Here is an 18,644-nt window from a genome sequence, read left to right on the forward strand (position 1 = left end):
TCCTACTTAGGATGCAGTTCACAATTTTACTGGAAAGACAGACACCCAAATGAATCATACAAAAGAACAGATGGATGGATAGATGGATGGATGGATGGGTAATAGGTAGGTAGATAGTTAATGGTACTGGGTGATAAATACAAGAAGGTTAACTAAAGATGAGATGACAGTTCACTGTAAAGGGACTGATTTATTCAGGAAAGGGAGGTTATGTTCTAAAATGACGTGTATAATTCAGACCTGGGGGATATGTAGCAGTGAGCCAGGGAAAGGTTTAGGGGGAAAAGGCAGCAAGAAAAGTATGTCTCCACTGCGCTGAAGCAGACCTTGTCCTTCATCCCCTCAACACCAAGAAGCAGTCAAGGAAACCCAGCATTGGAAGGAGGACGGCTTATAATCGAAGATACTGATCCTGTCTTTGGAGGTTGGGCATGGCAAGGTTTGATGACTATAAGGTGGGATGAGGTGGGACAAGACAACGTCAGCCCTCCTCTCAGTGGCGAGAAGTCATGGCTGTAGGAGATGTAAAATCTGTGGATGAGAACGACCTTCTAGGGTTTTTGTTTTAGCTTAAACAAGAAGATAAATGACCCGCAACACTTGCTGTAAAGACAGGGAGCTGACATGTTAACTTTAAGCTTCAGAGTAATGATATCCCTTCAAAAGTATTTATATTACACTCACATGTGGCTTTGGAATGAAAACCAAATGGCAAACAATAAAACTCTTCTAAGACAACCCATTCTGGCAAATAACTGGAATCCTGAGCTCTTTAGTAAAAGCGAATGCTGCGTCTTCCAGTAAGTCGTGTGCCCCTGATTGGTTCCATAGACCAACAAAGGCCTTCAGAGTCCTAGACTTGCCAATGGCCAAGGGGATGGCAATGAAAATTATTCCAGCTTCCTTAACTGGACGCTCACTCAGCCAGCTGCTTTACAAATCAAGAGTTAGTAACTAAACACACAGACCCTAGAGCCGCAATGTCTGGAGTTGAATTTTAGCTCCAACATTTGACAGCCAGTGTGATCTTGGGCAAGTGACCTAACCTTTTTAGCCTCCGTTTCTGCATCTGAGAAATGGAGACAGCAACAGCACCTACCTCACAGGGATGTGACGAAGATTAAATGATATACATCAAAATCAATACATGGGAGACGCTGGAGCACAGTTTGCCATTAGGAGGGTGATTACTAATCCTCCCCACAGCCCAGACAGAGACCTATTTAACAAATTAGGTTCAGAGAAAATAAGAAGGACGCCACAAACATACAGCTAAGTAAGGGGCAGGGCTGAGAGTCAAACATAGGTTTGCACTGGTCCACGTTTTTCCCGCTGACTATATACGTTCCCTATAAGCAATGGCAATGAGTCTATATGAAGGCAAGAAAAGGACCAGAAACCAAGGTGGTACAAGCACCATTTTCTGAAGAAGACAGGTTGAGAATTTACTAGCAATGATTTCCTCTCCAAACCACCCTTTCCACCCATTTGTAGCCCAAGTCCTGTTTATCCCCAAACAGAGGGAATATAGCAAAGGAAGGAAGCCTTGAAACTTACAAATGCTCAAGCCTCATTGGACTGTTTCCTCTACATTTGTCTCACATCCTGAGTGGCAATGAAGTATCTTGGTTATCAATCAAATCATTTAAAAAATGATGGAAAAGTAAGAACACAAGAAGTCCTGCATGGCTTTTTAGCAAGTCCGCCCTTAACAACAAGAAGGTCATTAAGCAGATAAACTGTTAGATGTTCCTTGCTATCGAAACATTTTTAAATTAGGAAGTTTAGTGAAAGTGTGGTCATTCCTTCTGAATATAAGTAATTTCAGACCAGCACATAGTTGAAAGCGATACCCCCTCCATGGTTTGATGTGAGAGGCCTGTGAAGCCGTTCCACCTCCAAAATATGACCTCAGGCCCTGTTTATCCTGTTACCAGTTTAAAGGTCATTTTTGCAGAGATGCTCCCTACCCACTGCCCTGTGCCTCTGGCCTAGCTTAGCTCCTTCTGGTGAATGCTCTTTTTTTTTTTCTTTTTTCTGATGAGTGCTCTTAAAGACACTGGAGCTTTCCTTACTAATAGTCATCACAACTATACTGAAATATTTGTGACGTAATTATTTGTTTCAACTCCATTTCTTCCAGGAGCATGTAAGTTTCATGAGACAGGATCCAGGTCCATCTCAGTCAACTTATATAGCCTTAGATCCAATGCTTGACGTATAATAGGAACTCAATAAATACCTGACGCATGAGTGGACTTTTGGTCCAAGAAAAATGTTGCCAGATACTGGGGCACAACATACTTGCAATAACATAATGAACTTGTTAGCAGTGGAAGCAAAAATCACCATAAAGTCAAAAGTTAAATCACTAATTTTTTCCGATATCAAAATAAGGTCACATGAATTATTTACTAAACATGACTTTGCTATTAGGCAAAGAAGGAATCAGAAGGTTTGTGTGTACTTCAGTGAGGGATATTTATTTTGATACTGTTTTATAAATACCAAACTAGTCAACCAATAGATTGAGGCTGTCTGCCCAGAGAGTTAAATTACCTCAGTTATCTGGAAAGAGTACAAGGGTCCCTATGTTTCGATTTTGGAGTCTTGAATTCTAATTTAATTCTCAGTGCATCTATAACAATGGGTTATAGATTGGGCATTTTTAAATTAAATCTTAAGCAGGTGCTCATTAACATTAACAGATAGAAGCAGCACTGTTCTCATTAAAGCCAGACTGGGTCTCCTAAGATACACCTGTCTTGTCCACTCGATGCTCTGCAAACAATACAACTATGCAGCCTTTGAGCATGGCTCTTAGGAACCCTCCAGGGTTCCAAGGAACCCAGTTTGAAAACACAGCCAACACTAGCAGAGATTTGACTGTTACCTTCAATGCCAGTTACCTGCTCCTGTGCTGAGATTACAGTCAAAAGAGGCTCTCACAGCATTATACACAGCAAAGCAACTCCGAGGTGGACTCGCCTCTGAGTCAATCCTTAAAGCCATGTGAGTGTCACACTGATCATTGTCACTGTAATCCCTACCTTAAATACATTCTTCTCCTCACTATTTGAATGTACCCAGAGAAAATGATTTGTGGTATACTGCACTTAATCTTAATCAATAAAGTAAAATCTATTTTCAATTTTAGATGTGGCATGGTTTCTATATTTTTCACATAAGAACTAATTTCAGGAAAAAAGACCCATGAATGTACATTTGCACTTTGTAGAAAAGTACAAGATTTATCCAGCTCAAATAAGAAAAGCTCCTGGCCTCATGGAAAACAGGCTGGTAAATTTCTTTAAGTGACTTCATTCATTCACTCACTCTAATAATATTTGTTTTTATTGAAGTCTAATTGACTTAAAATATATGAGTTTCAGGTGTACAACATATTGATTCAATATTTTTATACATTACGAAACGATCACCACAATAAGTCTAGTTACCATCCGTCACCATACAAAGTTATTACAATATTATTGACTATATTCCCTATGCTGTACATTACATCCCAGTGACTTATTTTATAACTGGAAGTTTGTACTTCTTGATCCCCTTCACCTGTTTCACCCATCCCCCACCCTAAAAATATTTCTTGAGTCTGCACTATGCCACTGTAGCCCTGGAAAGTCTACACACCTCATATGTTCCATCAGTCATGGCAACATATATTCATTGTGTGACTGCCACGTGCCAACAGCCTGCCTTCATGGAACTCAGAGTCTTGCCAGTGAGAAAGATTCTTTCCAGTAAACAAATCAACTAGAAAATTATAAGTAGTGATGAGACTATGAATAAATGAAACAGAGTGCTGAGATCGACCATGACAGTCTACATATTAAATACAGCTAAAATATTTTTGGAGCCCTACCGATCTAGCAATTGAAACCTGTTGAAAGTATAAGAAACAACTTTTATAGGCAATGCCAACAACCTAAATTCAAACAGCCCCTTCCCTGAGCTGCAAATAAGCTGTGAGCTCTAGGTGATTCTTAGATTTCAGTACTTAGTAGGAAGCACAGAAGTTCATTTCTAAAGTCAGCTGTTTTTTTTAAACTGCTGTTCAGGATAATTTTTGCACTACCATTATATCAGTTTTCTCATGTCTATCCATCTATTCAAGTAAGTTATCACATAGATAACAAGTTCTAGGACAGAGACAGTGAAAAGGAAAAGAAAAATTCCTTTGGCAGAAAAAAACAATGAAGTCAAGGAACTGGAAAATTGTGTAATTTAATTTAGAGTGAGGACACAGGATTTAGAAAGCTCCAACTAGTAACGGTGTTATAGATAAAATTGTTCTTGGGGAGATAAAAGTGCCATTTAGATACGGAAAGAGAGGCAGAGGAAGCATTTCAGATGGGGAGAAGAGTTTATATAAACAAAAGGCGCATAATCTATCTTTCCATCTATGTGTTTGTCCAGCCACCCATCATGGTTCCAGTCACCATTCTAAGTGCTTTCCATACCTCATCTCATTTAGTCCTTAAAACATTAATAGGTAATAAAAAATTCATTATTATTCTCATTTGTTTTAGATTGTGTTTCTTATACATAGAGCCTAAAGTAGGAATTCAGGTGCATGTGACTTATTGGGTAAGCAGGACCCAGACAGGGTGAGGAAAGTGAGCCATCTTAAAACACAATTTTAGGAGGCACTCCTTCTCAGAGTTGTGCAACTTGCATGACCTTGACAGGGAACATCTCCTTAAACCCTGCCCTCTAGATGCTTCACTCTCCTCACCCTAGTATGAACCCTTGGGCAAGCGCTTTAGAACAAACTTGTAATGAAAGGGGTTAAGCAGGAGAGTGAAGGTGAGAGAGCAGGTGAAGAATGTGGTCCTAGGAAAACTCTAGCCATGGGCTGACCCACGGCAGGAGTGGCCTGGCGCCTAAGTGGCCCCACAGAATGGTGTACGGGAGCTGGCCTTCTGTACCCGCTGTATCAACAGGTCATTGACGGCCCCTGGGGAGGGCAAAGGTATAAGATGTTAGCTGCAGCAGCTGGGGGCTGGGTGCAGTGGTAGTTAATGAGAATCTGCATGGGTTAAATTGCATCTAATACATCATTTTGAACAAGCAGAATCTAATACTTACAGAGGCAGCAAATCTTTAATTGCTGGTCTTTAGGGAAGCCCTGATGTGTAGCATTTGCCAACTGTCCTTGTGTAAATTCTCCCACCAAGGCTGATTTCAAGCTACCAACACGATCTGTGAACGTGGAGTTGGCAAGACGTGTGGCCAATCTCCAGCAACAATGCATGGGGCTTAGGCAGTTTAGCAGTCAGAGGAGAACCAGAATTTGATCTCAGGTTGCCTGACACATCAAGGCACATCCACAGTGCCAGAGAGCGTGAGGCAGCAAATCCTGCCTGTCAAGAGCCAGGTAGGAAATACATTCTGTTTTGTGGTCTCTGTCACAATGAGTCAATTCTGCTGTTGTCGTGTGAAAGCAGCCACAGACGATACATAAAAGAAGGATATGGCTTTGTTCCAATAAAATTTTATTTACAAAACCAGGCAGTGGGTCGTGTTGAGTCCATGGGTTGTATTTTGCCAACATCAGCTGTAGATGTTATTTAATATTTTTATAATAAATCACATCTGCTATTTAATTACTGAGCAGGGCCAATACTAAAGTGATGGAAGAGAGGCACCTAGAACACAAAATTTGCCTCACCCTAGGTCTGGCCCTGTTATTGAGTCACCTGAACCAGATTTACAAGTGTATTGATCAGGGCTCATTTGTTCAAATCTGAATCACTTTAGCAGAAGAGGATATAACACAGGGAATTAAGAGCTTGCAAAATTGTTGGAAGGGCTAAGCAAGCAGGTTAGGCAAGGCAAGCAGCCTACCAGGGAAGCTTCTACATCTGCCTCCCTCAAGAATGTGGGCAGTCAGGAGGCTGCCCACGGAACTGCTGAGTTCAAAGACACAGTCACACAAGCATGGTCCAGGATCAAGGCCACCACCACTGCCATTCGACCCCCAGGAAGTTAGTGAACGGCACTAGGACGCTGCTGCAAACAAAACCAATGTCTACAGGCTCATGCCTGCCAGCAACAACAGCTGAAGTCACAGGAAAGTGCCCCCGCCTCGCTTCCATCTTCCCAATACCAGCTGCATGCACCTCTGGGGACCTACTTTTCGTCCAGAACCCTAGCTGCAAGAGAGTCAGAGAACTGTAGATTTCAGCTACTCAACTGATGACACTAGAAGAGAGATGAAACCAATGCTGAGTGACAGTTGACTGCATTCGCCATAGTAGGCCTCCTGGCAAAGGCTTTATTTGCTGAGAACTTGAGGTTACCTGTCCAACAAGCAAAAGACTTCCCTGGGACAAAGCCGGTTCCAATCAGAAGTTCCTGCTGGTAAAGGAAACACCATTCGTGCCCCCCAATACATACACACACACCCCTAGAGTGTATGATGGGACTGGTGATAGGGATCAGAAATGTCTAGCTGAGGGATAGAGGGTAAGAGTACAAGATACAAGGGAAGATTTGCTTCAGGCATAAAGAACTGGGTCAAGGAATGCCAGGCACGGTGGTGGTCAGAAGTAGCGAAATTAGGAGCCCTATAGGATAAGAGAAGGTTGGCAGTTGCTAAAGGGTGAATGCAAAGGGAAAGCTGAGGAAATGCCCTACACAGGTCATTTGCCTTAAGGGAACCATCCCTTTGTGACCTCCATATGGGGTGCAAATAAGTAATACTAAGCATGTTATAAATACACCATGCTCTACCGACTGCGATTCGTAATCACTTCCATGAAAAAAGAAAATTTATAAGTCAGTACGGTGGAGCTATTTTCTTTAAAAATGTTTTGCGTTACGATATATGACATATACAAATGTATGTTCCATAGATGTGATTATGGATTAAAATAATGCAGTACTCTCGAATCCGCCATGTAACTTAAGAATTTCACAGCTGAAGCTGCCTGTGTGTTTTCCCTGATAGTTCAGACTCATTCTCTTTCATTATCCCAAAGTTTATAATTTTTATTCCCTTGCTTTAAAAAATATAGCTGATCACATATACTTGCAGTCTGAAATTATTTCAAGTTTGCACACCTCAAGTTATTTCTAAGTGATAGAAATTAATACCATTGCTAACGAACGTTTGTCAAAACCTATTTATCAGAATTAGAAAACGAACAGAAGTCTTGGGTGTTTCCAAAAAGGATGGAAAAAAGAAAGGCAGATATCTTGCATGAATGCTTAATTCACCTTGTAATTTGAGCAAGTTTTCATTTAAAAAAAATAGTTTAATCATAAAATGCTTTTAGACGTGCCAGCCGGCTAAAACAGTGCCTAATTTCAACTGTTTTTCACAATGGTGAGCAAGTCGCAGAGTTAATGAAATTAAGCTTCCTTCATTTCTCTCAAACTCCCCCCACAAAGAAGAGCTGTAACGTACAAAATGCTGCCTTAAGTGCGTGGTCGTGCTGGTTTTCAGGACTGGAGCCATCACTGATTTGTCACACGGTCCTCTTAACAACGTATTTGTATTTTGCAAAATGTATAATTTTTTGTAGCCCCTGAACAAATATATTTACATAACTGTGTCTAACGAGAAATTACATTTAACTTCTCAGAAATGACAATAACTAAAACCTGAACTGCCAATTCCACTTCATTAGTGTGGTAGAAATGCATTCCAAATGTTAATAAAAATTCCAACATGCTGATAAATTAGAGCTTCTAAGGAGCATGTGACACCTTGGTTAATATATTCAACCTCAATTATATTTCTCTTCAGCACCCTGTTATCTGGAACCTTTGCTGGCAATCAGAGGTGCTGTTTTTCAGCGGCCAATTTTCTAGATAATGTAGCTTATCAACACTGTGGGTAAACTTGCCAATGGAATCAGGCTGCACTGAACCACACACACGCTAATTGCATCCCTTTTTTATGCATATTTACAGACTGTCACTTCAAAGAAATCAGTGGCCCATTGAGGCACCCAGTTAGCTGGAAGAATTGCCTCTTGCAAATGAAAATTAGCAAACAAGCTAGTGATAAATATGAAATGAACAAAGTATAAAAATACTGTTTTGTTCCGAAACTTCCTCGTCATCCCAATTTATACTCGCAAATAGGAGTTTGGAACCTAGGATGTGCCTTTTGTTTCAAACGAAGACAGAAAGAATTCTTCCTGAAACCCACTAACTAGGTAAAAGCCTATTAGCTTTTCCCTCTTCTCCCACGCCATCCCCACCCCAAATTTCTATTCTCATAAACAGGTTATTAAATCCCGTATTAGATTTGGTTTGGAGTTTGAATAGACAAATGACATGTTAACACTTCAGAAACAATTAACCCTGGGAACTTAATTAAGTTCTTCTGACTTTAAGGAAGCACATTTCAAAATAATGTTTCTAAACTCTCTGAATTTGTTCAAGAATAGCAATGCTTTCCTTCTCTCAAGTCTTCCTAAGTTCAACAGCAGAAAGCTTTGGCTGGCTATATATGGATAAAGGTTATGGTGTCATGAGCCTGCTGTAATTTGACTAACTCAGAGCGAGTATAAAAAAAGACAGGTACCAAAAAATAACAATCATTAAAAAAAAATTTTTTTTCCAAAAGCCCCAAACACTGGCCATATATAAAAGAGAAAACGATCTTATAATTATGTCCTGGGAACGGCACACACACAAAAATACTGAGACCTGGGCTGTGTGTTTGTCTGAAATCCTTTCCCTTGCTTTTTACAATAACATTTTGAAATCTTTCACCACAAGGACAATGTTTTGAAGGCAATATTAGGTTTTGGAAAACATGTCATTTTAATATAAGTTAAAATAAACCACATACCAATTAAACTATAAATACTTTTAAAGGTCTTGTGCCAGAGTGAGCAATTTAGAGTGGCAAAACTCAACAAATAAATGGCACTTAAAGTCTTAGCTTACAGCTCAGGTTCAATGATACTTTATTTGGTTTGGAGAACCGAGCATCACGCCTGCTGTATTTCACAGTTTCAACAGAGTCCTAAATTCCTCGTCACTAACATTAGATATACAATGTCATCTGAGAGTTGTTTTTTTTTTAAGAGCACAAGCAATAACATAAATATTGATGCAAACACCGGGGGAAACATCGCTATTTTAAGAAACACGCTACACCTACATGTCTACTGCTCCTTTCTTACAGGAGAAAACAGGGTTCTTTAGTAAATTAGTGCTCATCTGTGTGCACTAATTTAGACATTTTATATCACTTTCCAAACTGACATACCATGGTGTGTTTATATGTCTGTCTCCCTGCCCAGACTGGGAACTCCTTGAAGACATGAATCTAGTTTTGTGCAAAGACGAATAAAACAGAGACCCCACCACTGAGGAGTTCAAGGTGTATGGGGGGCAGGGAAAGACACTACTTATGCAGCTATCCGGTACCAGGGAGAGGAACAGAGTGCCACGAGATCCTAACATAAGACCTGTTGGTTCTGCCCAGGGGTCTGGGAAAAAAAATCACACAATCGATGACATTGGAATCAGATCTTAAGAGGTAAGTAACACTTCAATCCGGCAGGGAAGGGCATATCAGGCGCATTGAACCACACAGGCAAAACAGAAGGCTGGAAGGTAAATGGACGAGTCATGGGGGAGATTTTTGGCGATGCTACATCTTAGGCCGGGGGAGGGGGAGGTGCGCAGGAGCATCCACAGTGTGCACAGAGAGAAAGATCTGAATTCTGTCTATGGCTACGTCACCTTTACCTTTCGTATCTTTTTGCTGGGGGAAGACAAAATGTGGGGAAGGCTATGTGAGCACCTGCGAAAGAGAAAAATTCTCATGAAGACTGACCAAAAGACACCCTGACTTTTAAAAATGTATAACAATTTTCATTTTTAAAGTTCACCTGCAGTGCTATCAAATTATATAAATACATATTCACCCAGCACCTTTACAGGGTCTGTCTATAATACAGTAAGACTGATTTCACAAGACACAAGAAGATCTTATCCTATTCCTCCATATGGACACACTGAAGAATATGTCTCAATCACTCTTGATTCAAATATTAATAAATTTCCCTGTCTCTTAAAGGGGCTAATTGAAATTTGGCTCAATCTTTCGTCCTCAGAATGTCTGGAGGAAAAGACAGCAATCCCGTCTAATCTGGCAGAGCCTTTAAAGGTTTATCCAAAAACCTAGTTTATTGAAGATGGTTTTGAACTTTAACATTCCGAAAACCTGCTTTTGTGAATGGGCAAAAAAACCTAACAAAAGGAATTACATGATACCAAAGCTAGTTGGTTGGTTTCAGAGAAAATTTTTCAATTGATTAATACATCATTCACTGTTAGCTATTTTACAATATAGACACTGCTCCTAGAACATAAAAGGCAAAATAATAATGGTAATAGTAATAATAAAATAGCAGCAGCTTACAATTTTAGCCCACTCACTATCTGTCAGGAACTGAGCCAGTGACTTTACTTACAGTATGCCATCTAATCTCTAGAACATTCCCTTTGAAGGAAGTATTTTCAGCCCTGTGTTTTATAAAAGAAGATACTGAGGCCATTTCTCTTGGACAAGGCTGTGAACTAGTTAACGGCAGAGCCAGGATTCCAATCTGGGTCACAGCCTTCCAAGCCTGGGATGGTAACCACTGTAAGATGCTGCCTCTTTCTAAATAATGTGAGATTGTTTCAATTTTTCAACTTGAGCTTGGCTAAATTGTTTGGGGGGGGGGGGAAGCTTGAGCAGGGACGAGAAGAACAAAGAGGGAACAAAAAGAGGGAAAAGAGAGAAGAAGGAGAAACAGAGGGCAGGGAGGAAAAGAGGGACGAAAAAAAGGGAGAGAGAGAGAGAGAGAGAGGGAGGGGATGGAAGAAATGGAAGAAAAGCCAGTGAAAGCAAGAATCTCATTTTTCAGGATGCTCCCATTAACACTCGCTACTCCCCATTCTCCACCTTTTTTTTTTTTAAATTGAAGTATAACTGATTTAAAATATGGTGTTACTTTCAGGTGTACAGCAAAGTGATCTGGTTACATACACAACTATTTTTTCAGATTATTTCCCATTATAGGCTATTACAAGATACTGAATATTGTTCACCGTGTTGTACAGTAAATCCTTGCCCATTCTCCACACTTGCTTACTACTTTTTTCCCTGGTCCATCTCTCTGGTAGAATATAAGCTCCATGAGGGCAGGAACTGTATCTGTCTTGGCCGGTATCCCCTATGACTAGCACAAACCCAGCAAAGAGTGGGCACTCACTAAATGAAGAAATAAAATAAATTTTACTTCTTTCCCTTCATGGTTTGAATATTTCACTTGTCAACTAGCTGTTTTCTTGTTCTCTATAGCCTCAAAAAGAAACGTATCAATGCCTAAGACTACAAGGATAGAACAATTCCATTCTATTGTACCCGTACATTTGCGATCACAAATTATTTAGGTCTAAAGAGTGCCATTTTGTTGTTACCATTAGTGTGATCCTCCTAAGTAGGACCACTGGGCTCCTGTACTCTAATGCTGTCCTAATTTTTTATTCATCTTTGACTGAATACTGGAAGAATGTAAATCAAAGAGTAGAGTTCCTCTGCCTTCTAACTTTTGAAAAATTCCCTATAAGGCAGTTGGAGGATAATTCCATAACCAGAAATTTCACCACTCTCAACATTCCACAGAGGTCAAAGATCATTTTAACCATTTTTGTAACCAAAAAAGTGAATACTTAACCCAATGAAGAATGGTTTTCAACTGGAGCATTACCCCACTTTATACTATCAATCAAAACAAAATCATAGGTTTCAATATATAAACATTTGTTCTACATTCAAATTTGTAGCAATACATATTTGCTTCATAAATGAAAATAACCCAGCAGTTAAAATGTGTGTCAAGGATGTGCCCTTCTCTTGCTGAGTTTCTTACTGTTTATTTTGCTTACACTTCGTCAGACACCTGTTTTGTACTGAAATCTTCATTAAAAGGTTTTCCTTTTTCTTTTTTCCCCTCCTTTTCTCTCTTTTCCCAAGCCCTTTGCTTTTTGGATTAAAGTTACAATTTTTATCTGTCTTCCCAGACTCCCCTTTCACTGATCAGAAGGAGACTTCTCCTTTGTGTTAGAATTATTCACAGGACCCATGGAATGAAGGCTGAGCACAAAATAAACTCCAGCTCAGAGAAAAAAAAAAAAAAAAAGTGTTGCTTGAAGAGGATGGCTTTGGAACATTCGCCAAGCTCAGGACGAAATAAACAAAACTAGAACTAACTTGGGAGCAAGAATATTCTCAGAACAAGCAGCCAAGCTGGGAGCCAGAGCAAAACAGAGCGTCCTGAACATCTGTTTTGTTTTCATTTCAGGAACGAAAAACACCTTTGTCCTCACTGATTGTTTTGCTCTGAGCAGTCCCTTTGGACTTTTGCTAAACCCAGAGAAAACCTGGGACAACTTGGACAAAATGTGAAAATGCAAAGCGTTTACTTAATATTTAAAAGAAAGAACAGAGAGAAAGAGAGAGAGGTACCTTTGAAAGTTTTAAAAAATCAGGTAAAATACAATTTATTCTGACTATTTTTGACACAAATCACCCTGTAATTGCCATTTCTGCAAGGTGTCTCAGTTACGAGAGTACGGTGTGGTTGTTTAAATGCCTATACATTTGTCTGAAGAAGAGAAAAAGCCACAACATTGTCTATTGAATGTCAAAAAGCCTTTTCTTTAACTACAGAGGGCTTGGACAGAACTCAGGAAATACTTCAACTGGAAAAGAAACGTTAAAAGCTACCCTTCAAGCTATTGGAAAACCTATTATCAAATGTTAAAACCTTAAAAAAAAATCCATGAGTATCCCGAGCTGGATTACAGATCTTTGTTTAGCAAAGGTTGATCATCATTGATAACCAAAGACAAAGTAACAATGGATGCAATCTACCTGCTCATTAGGAATCACGATGCTTAAATTAAGAAACTCAAGAACAGGTATCTGATGACGTGTGTTCTCTGGATGCAGGAACCACAGTCACTTACAGAAAATGCCGACGGTGTTTCTCTTTATCACATCTCTAAGTCATCATGTCAGCACTTTGGACGCTGCTAGCTGTCACTGTGTGTGAGAACCTAAGGAGAAGGGGGGAAAAAATGGACATAACTTTCCCTCAGAAAAAAACCATGTGGAAAAATATACATCGTGTACATGCATAGGCAGACAACCTTTCACTTCTTTTTCTCGGTTCATAGGACATAATGAGAATTAATTAGCACATTCCTAAATCATTTGCCCCAATTTCCTCTCTAATGTGTATGTCTATGCATAAGTGAAGATTTTGTAAAGAAAGGACACAGAAACCAGAAAGCTGAGGTCAGAGACAGAAGCACAGATGTACATATAAATGGATGTTCTGGGATTGTGTCTCTTTGTGATGCAGAATTACAAATGATTTTAATTCAACCCCTTCAACATGAGCTATCCTTTTTTTCTGTTCTAAATACAGTACCTACAAGCCCCCCAAATTCATCTCTTACAGACTTGGAAGATTTAAAAATTTCTCCAAAATGCCACATGTCAGTCAAAAAAGAAAATGATTGGCTTTTAAAATTATAATTTAAAGCACAGTGACGAGAGGGTATGTTTTCATTAAAATTTAACCCCTTTTAAGCTCTTGTGTCTGGGGCTTTGGGGAACACACTGAAAACCTGGGGGCTTTGCCTGCATATCCTTCTGAGAAAAAAGAGCTACAAAACAAAAAGCACAGAATTACAATGAACTGTAGCCTGTGTTAATATAAGGCCATGTCCTTCAATATGCACCTCAGTACAGGATTTACTGCTCATTGTTTGAAATATACAGAAAAATCAAGAGTCTGTCACTTCCATCTACAAATGTTTAGAAATTAAATCTAATAGGTAAGGATTAAGCCATACGTGTTCCTGAACCTTATTTTTTTTAATGGTATCATTTTCATATCCTCTGAGGGGAATCAATTTCTATAAAGTGTAACCTTTTTGTAGTAGGAATAATCATTTTTGCATCATGGTAATATTCAATTAAAACAAATTATTTTAAAAGAGTATTCGACAAAGTAACCCCTAAACATAACAATGTCATACAAAAACAATTGAGGGTTCAAAACATTTTATTGTCCTGTTTCTTTAGTCCAGCATTACCTCTCGGCAATTACACAAATCTATACACGTGATAGAATTTCACAGAACTGTACAAAACAATAGTGCACATCGAAAAACCAACAGAATCACATAAGGTCTATAGTCTAGTTAAGAGTATTTTGTGAAAGTCAGTTTCTCATTTTTGATATGTACTATGGTTATGTAAAAGGTTACCATTAGCGGAAGCTGGGTCAAGGGTATGCGCTACCTCTCTGCTGTTTTTTACCACTTCTTATATATCTACAATTATTTCAAAAGAAAAAAAATTACCTCCATACAAGTTTTATAAGTCTGAATTCCCAGACATTATGTTAGAGTTTCACAATGCAAGGAATCAAATAGATTCTCACTAAAATTTAGATCTACAACTTTCAAAGAAATTTCAGAAAGGTTGAAAAATACATCCTTCATACACTACTATGTATAAAATAGATAACTAATGAGAACTTACTGTATAGCACAGGGAACTCTACTCAGTGTTCTGTGGTGACCTAAATGGGAAGGAAAACTAAAAAAGAGGGGATATATATATATATATATATACGTATAACTGATTCACTTTGCTGTACAGCAGAAACTAACACAACATTGTAAAGCAACTATACTCCAATAAGAACTAAACAAAGAATATATCTTTCCATTGACTCAGACTTGAGGGATGCTGGATGAAGTCTTACCATCTTCCAAGTCCTAATCAAGAGCATGTCTCTAACTTTCTCTGACCACCTTATACCTTCTTTGCTCCAAACTCTGTCCCTATCCACCTCCCCAGGCAGAAACAATGTCTCCCTCTATTTCAGAGCAGTTAGGTTTAGTGGTTAAGAGCCTAGAGTCAGATTGCTTCTCTGATACTACCTGCTCCACCTTAGTCAAGTTGCTTAACCTATCAGAGCCTCTGTTTGCTAATCTGTAAAAGGGGGATAATAACAGTATCTACTGCATAGGGTTGTTGTGAGGTTTACACGAAGCAATGGGTGAAAAGAGCCTGACGTGTAGAAAGCACTACATCAAGGTCAGCTGTGACCTAGGGTAGTGCTTCACCCACGCTTCTACTGTAGTAAGTGAGTGAAGGATAAGGAAGAGGAAACCAGAGCCGCACAGAGCTTCCTTTAAATGCCGGCCCCTCCTCTTGTTAACTACAGGATCGACCCTCCCTCCATGCCACAGCTCCCTTGTCTGAAAAATAGAATGATGCTGCAGCGCCAGGCACACAGTAAGCGTCCAGCACCAGACTTTTTTGTTAGTGTTGCATCTACTACGTTATAAATATTTCTTCTGACTCTCTCTGTTTTGCTGCACTATGAGATCCTGATAGGCAAAAGTCAGCTACTAGTCCAGCTTTCTGTCTCCTGCCCAGTGTCGCCACAAAGGAGATGCTCCGTAAATGTTTGTTAAATTGCAATTTTTAAAAAGCTCAGGATGGAAAACTAAAACTTTAAAACTAACCACTTGAACCACATCACAAAGGACCCCAGGAGTGAAAAAGACATTTACAGGACCACTCTGGTTGCCGAAAACTTTTTCTTTTTATGATAATGGCACCTCTTTTAAGTTTTCAGAAACTGAATTTGTAAAAGTAAGCCTCAAGGAGTGTTGTAAGTTCTGGGTTCCAAAGCAGAGGAGGCATTGGCCAACAATCCTTGCTTTAAACCCTCAGGTCCTAGAGTAGTTAAGTAGGTGCAAGTTACACCTACAGAGGACACCACAAATCAATGGGAATGCCTTCCCTGTCTTTATTAACATATTCCCATGTGCTGTCTTAAGTAATACACTTGAAAATTTAAGAAACGCCCACAATAATGGCCTGGGATGCTACAGTTTCCTGTAACAATGTTTATTCCTGTGCTCTCACCTCTTCATCACAAAGCAGTCTTGCCATCATCCTGAAGTCATTTAAAGGACTGGAAGATCATCTTCAGGAAACAGTCGGTTTTCTGTCCTAAGTCCTTATGGACTGTGCCTTGAGAAACCCTCCTGCAGATAAATCTAACACCCCAATAATTCAATATTTTTCTCCAAAACAAAACCATTAGCATTTTATTAGAAGAAATATTTCACCTCTCTCTCTCTCTATTTAAACATGCCACAGATGTAGCACTCTGTGTGGGTTGTTAGAAACTCAAAGAATATAATTTCTTGATTAATTGCCATACACAGGATCCGAGTTATGCACAATTTTGGTAGTTAACCCCACCACCTCCTGTAAGCAGTCTTGCTAAACCTTCCAAATAAGCACATTTCTGATAAATCACTTGCAGCTATTTAAATGGATCAGGCTTTATTCCTTGGGATAGATAGATCATGTCATTTTCAAAGTGCAAGAACTACAGGAGAGAAATTCCACAGTAAACCTCTGCTGTGGTACCTTCGTTGCCCTTGCAGGCTTCAGGGAGTCTCAGTTAATATTTCTTAGCTTACTTTTAACTATCTTGTGGTCTCAGAAATGGTTGGTGATTCAGAAATTACGTCAGGAGTCTAAAGATAGACTTCAATAAATGCAGCAGTTCTCGATCAGGAAAAGAAAATGCCTGTTGGTTTAAAGACTATTGGGAATCAAAGAGCTATTCTTAGTTGGGCCAATTACAGTCGATCCCTCCAAAAGCAAGTTACCTTCTCTCCTCAACCATCCATCTACTTAACTGGGTGCATGAATATAAATCACAGGGATCCCTAGATATTGGTACAGTGCTCAATTCTGAGCTATGGATGCCTTTTTATGGACTTTTTTTCCCCCACCACAGGGGGAAAAAGAAGTTTTGGGGCACAGTTTCCATACTGGTTACTTCACCAATGGAATGACTGATTTACCCAAGAGAACAGGGCTGACAGCAGTAAAAGCAGAGGGAAAAGGTCGGGTCCCAGGTGTATCTGGCGGATGCTCCGACCTCAAGGAGTTACTATGCCACATTTTTATCACACGACCTCCGGCATGAAAATTCTTTGCAGGGGATCCTACATCCCTCAGTCATGCTCTTCTTTTTCCAGTACAAGCATAACGATAAAAAGCACCTCAGTTCAAACAGGATTAGTCAACCAATACATAAACGGCAAGCAACTGGCCCTTCTCGCCTTCACGGCCAACACAGACCCTCAGACATCTCCTCCATTTCTCTGAAAATTTATCTTCTTTAACATTGGAGGTGTGTTTCCCTAAATCTGAATTTATTTGGGATTCATCCAGACAATCCTCCCTTCTTTAGTTCAAAAAGTGTGTGGGGATACCAGAATTCTGGAATGGATGACAGTCAATTAATCGTGACTTTCTAGTAAAGAAAAAACACCCACTGGTGCCGTCTTCTTGAATCTCACATCCTTGTAGATCAGGGTCAATATATGTTCATTTAAAATAAAGAAAATCACATTTGTTTTTAATATTCTTTTTAGTTTATATTACCTAAATGTCCCATAGTAAGCACGCTCCACTTCTGCAAATGAAAATGTTCTTTAAAATGCATTTGACAAAATTTTATATACATATCAATACCATGTCGAAAATACCATAAGGAAGTCTCCCTGAAGCTCGTGCCAAGTTTTGTTTGCTTTGTTGTTGTTGTTGTTTAGTCTTGTTTTTGCTTTTTAAGTTTCCCTGACCATCCCGGTTTACCTCATTATTAGACTACAGGCCATTCAATAATTGACTACTAAAAAGTGTGTTACCGAATCCATAAAATGAGAATGAAGGGGAAAAAAAGAAAAAAACATGAACAAAAATGTCCTCTAAGTTTTCCTACACATATCCTATAATTTTCCAGTTGGCTTAACCACTCAACATATTTAAATAACCAACCAACATATTTATTTAACATTCGGCAGATGGACATGATAGAAACATCATGATTTTCAGATGTACTTTTATAACTGCAAGGTTTTCTTCATGCCAGGATCACAACAGGTTCTTAAGGTAAAGCTGCCCCTACCTGCTGTTTCTTTGATGTTAGAGCGACTCTCAACCTCAACATGTCCTCTCAGATTAATTTAAAGCAGTGGAAATCAAATCATTCTCTTCAATCTATTTTTTACCCACAGCATAAAAGAGACTATTTTACATGTTAATAGTAATCTGATGTGGTTGTATAAATCTGATATAAATATGATACTCTGTTTGGAAATGATGCTAATTTAGTTTAAAATGGAGATTACATTTCAACTTGTAAAAGAGCAGGATGGAATATTAGCATTCATGGCTGTTATATAATTTCCCTTTACACTACACAAGTGTTACTCAAAATCTTTTCTGAGCCTCTTTGTCCAAAGATTTCCCATTCTTCCTATAAGAAAAAGGACTTCTCTATTTAACTATAAGTTAAACAGGTGGTACAGACCCTTGAAAAAAGATTAACAACAACATTATAAATGCATTTTTGAAGAAACATTTAAAGTTACAGTGTAATAAACTGAACAGAATGTCATAAGAATGTCAAACTGGGCACAGTAAAAATAAATGTTATTCCCAAGGAAAATAAAAAGTCTGCATATTTATGTAACATTCAGCAGAT

At 39.1% G+C, this 18,644-nt stretch overlaps 1 long non-coding RNA gene across 1 annotated transcript in view; it reads right to left on the reverse strand.

Moving 5' to 3' along the window:
* The window catches only part of LOC309607563, a 736,883-nt gene that overhangs the window by 671,924 nt on the left and 46,315 nt on the right, over positions 1-18,644 (reverse strand). Inside the window, exon 3 of the long non-coding RNA XR_014232447.1 lies at positions 13,012-13,101. This is a non-coding gene — a long non-coding RNA (uncharacterized lncRNA). The remainder of the gene's footprint in view (positions 1-13,011; positions 13,102-18,644) is intronic.

Source organism: Balaenoptera borealis (assembly GCF_965194805.1).
Source record: "Balaenoptera borealis genome assembly, chromosome: 12".
In the NCBI taxonomy this organism is placed as follows: Eukaryota; Metazoa; Chordata; class Mammalia; order Artiodactyla; family Balaenopteridae; genus Balaenoptera; species Balaenoptera borealis.